Raw genomic sequence first — 2,784 nt, 5'->3', positions numbered from 1 at the left:
TTATAGTACCAATATATTTGGCCAAACACCACCAGCCTAGATATTGCTGTGAAGATATTTTTTAGATACAGTAAACAGTTAAATCAGTAGACTTGGAGTAAAGCAGATTACTTTCCATAATGTGGTAGGCATCATCCAATCGGCTGAAGGCTGTAGGTCCCCAGAGGAAGAGGAAATTCTGCCTCCAGACTCAAACTGCAGCATCAGCTCTTTTCTACGTCTTTAGCCTGCTGGCTTGCCCTGAAAATCTCAGACTTAGACTTGCTAACCTTTTTCACTGAGTAACAACACATGAGCCAATTCATTAAAGTAAATATTAATGTAAATCTCGATAGATAGGTGTGTGTGTTAGGTATGCGTGTGTACACACACACACATACATACATGTATGTGTGTGTATATTATATATATAAGCTTTTTTTTGGTGTTTATGTTGCTCAAGGATCTTTATGCTTCTTAAATCTGTGACTTAATGTGTTTTACCAGTTTCAAAAAATTATCTCTTCACATATTTCTTTTAGCCATAAAACATCTGTTAAAGGGCTAAAAGAAATCAAATTTTAAACACATTTGCATCCCAAACGCACACAGAAATGCTAGTAACAAACTATAGAAATGATCCCTGAAAGTATAATCTTGAAATACTAGAGTTCTTCAGAGATATATGTCTAGGTGGAGGGAAGGGAAGGAAAAATCAGAAGTACTAAATCTAAAAGAAGGTCGTGAAAGAGAGCAAAAGGAACACAGAAAAGGTAGTCAATAGAAAACGATAATAAAGAGTTCATTTAAATCCATTGTGGAAAACAAAATGATGGAAAAAGATGTATCAGGCAAAAGCTAACTTAAAAGAAATCTGGTGTGGCTATACTAATATGCTACGAAGTATACCAGAAAGAATAAACTAGTATTGACAAGAAGAACTTTAATGAGGCTAAAATAATCAACTGAAAGAAGATGTATAATTCTACATTTGCATGCTCCTAATAGTATAGTCACAAAATATGTAAACTCAGAACTTTCAGAAATAAAAAGAGAGGCAAATCTGCAGTCATAGTTGGAGATTTTCACACACTTCACTGAGTAATTGATAAAATGTTTTGGAGTGGATAGAACTTGCATAAACTGTTGGCTAGAGAGCAAAACTGGAACACTCACTTATAAGACTCTGAAATTTTTCATTGAAGTCGAATATACACATAGCCTATGGCCAGAGATTTTACTCCAGAGTATAGCCAATAGAATATCAACAGATATGTACAAATGTTTACAGAAGCTATAGTTGTAAAAGACAGACTGCAAATAACTGAAATGATCATCTATACTAGAACCAGGAAATTGATTTGGATTTCATAATGATGATAATGGATTATCATCAGCAGGAAGAATGAATGAACTAATATGTGTAATAATCTAAATGAATCTTACAAACATAATGATAGGTGAAATAAGTCAATTACAAATAACTCAAACCACATCATTCTATGAATAGAAAATTTTTAAAAAAGCAACATAGTCTTATAAGTCAAAATGTTGGCTATATTTGGAACAAGGCAATAGTCACTGGAAGAGAACACAGTGAAGTTCTTGAGATTTAAATAAAGTTCTGTTTTCCTGAGACATGGATAATGGCTTAATGGGTAATTTATCTTTGTGATAATTTATTAAGCTGGACACTTAAGAGTTGCACCCTTTATTTTATCCAAAATCTATTTTCAAGTTAAAGCATGTATTAGAATTATGCAAAAACTGATTTTCCTGATGAATTTAATCCTGTTCCATTAAATCATCACTTTCAAGTTCTATCCCTGAAGACAGATTTGGTGTACCCTTTCAGGGCTTTCAGCAATATTCTCTAGTAAAGTCAAACTGAAGACACACTAGCAAAGCATCTTAGAAATTACATGGATTCCTTCCTGAACTGCCATAACATCAGTTTTGCTTACTCTTGTGTTTTATACAGCATGTGTTAGGACTTACGGTGTTGTCTGAGTATATATTTGGGTGTCCAAAAAGGATTATCTGGTACCTATGCAGGATTTCAGCCTTTTGTCCACATGTCATTACCTAAAGTCAACAGTGAGGAAATATTTCTTTCCTGCATTGATAAATAAAATCTTATTTTAAATCCACTAAAAAAATGTGAGCATTATTTGGTTTCCCCTGCCACTCACTCCCAGTAGCTAAGAAATCTGTTTTTCTTCCCTTCTGGATGTTTTTCTCTCATTAGCTTTTTCCTGCAGTTCCGTCTTATTAGATGCCTAGATATGCCTACGTCTTTTCCTCTCCTGCATTCAGTATGCAGGATATGCACGTGCGTGGAGAGGCACAGGAGCTTGTGCTGTGGGGAGGGCAGAATCTTTCCTGGAGTGGAGATTCAAGCATCCGGAGTGTCTTTTTGGCTTTTGCCTGTTTTCTAACTGTAATAGAAATAACCAGTTTCTGCTTTTATGGAAGGAACCACTCTTGTTTAAAACTACAATTTTTGTGTTTGTGTCAGGTTTTTGTCTGGTGTGTGTTGGACAAAGAGATTGTCCTATGTGTGTGTTTTATAGTTTCACAGACTTTATTCATCCTAGTGGACAAAGGCAGGTAGAACACATGTTTTTTATTTTATTTTTTTATCTGGAAAACTGTACTTTCAATAAATGACTGATTCTTAAATAGAGGGTGATAATTTTTCTAATGCAGAAATAAAGTCCATGCAATTTTTATAAAACTTGGATCATACCTTTCAAAGTTCTCCTCAAGTTACGCATAGAAATGAGTACATGATCCAGAATTAGT

At 34.4% G+C, this 2,784-nt stretch overlaps 1 pseudogene; it reads right to left on the bottom strand.

Annotated features, from left to right (window-relative positions):
* Positions 1–499: 499 nt before the first annotated feature.
* On the bottom strand, positions 500–638 carry LOC115900641 (annotated as a pseudogene).
* Positions 639–2,784: the final 2,146 nt, after the last annotated feature.

The sequence above is a fragment of the Rhinopithecus roxellana genome, chromosome 11 (genome assembly GCF_007565055.1).
Source record: "Rhinopithecus roxellana isolate Shanxi Qingling chromosome 11, ASM756505v1, whole genome shotgun sequence".
Taxonomy (NCBI): domain Eukaryota; kingdom Metazoa; phylum Chordata; class Mammalia; order Primates; family Cercopithecidae; genus Rhinopithecus; species Rhinopithecus roxellana.
Note: the sequence above shows the minus strand (reverse complement) of the source record. Positions and strands in the feature narration are given on the sequence as shown.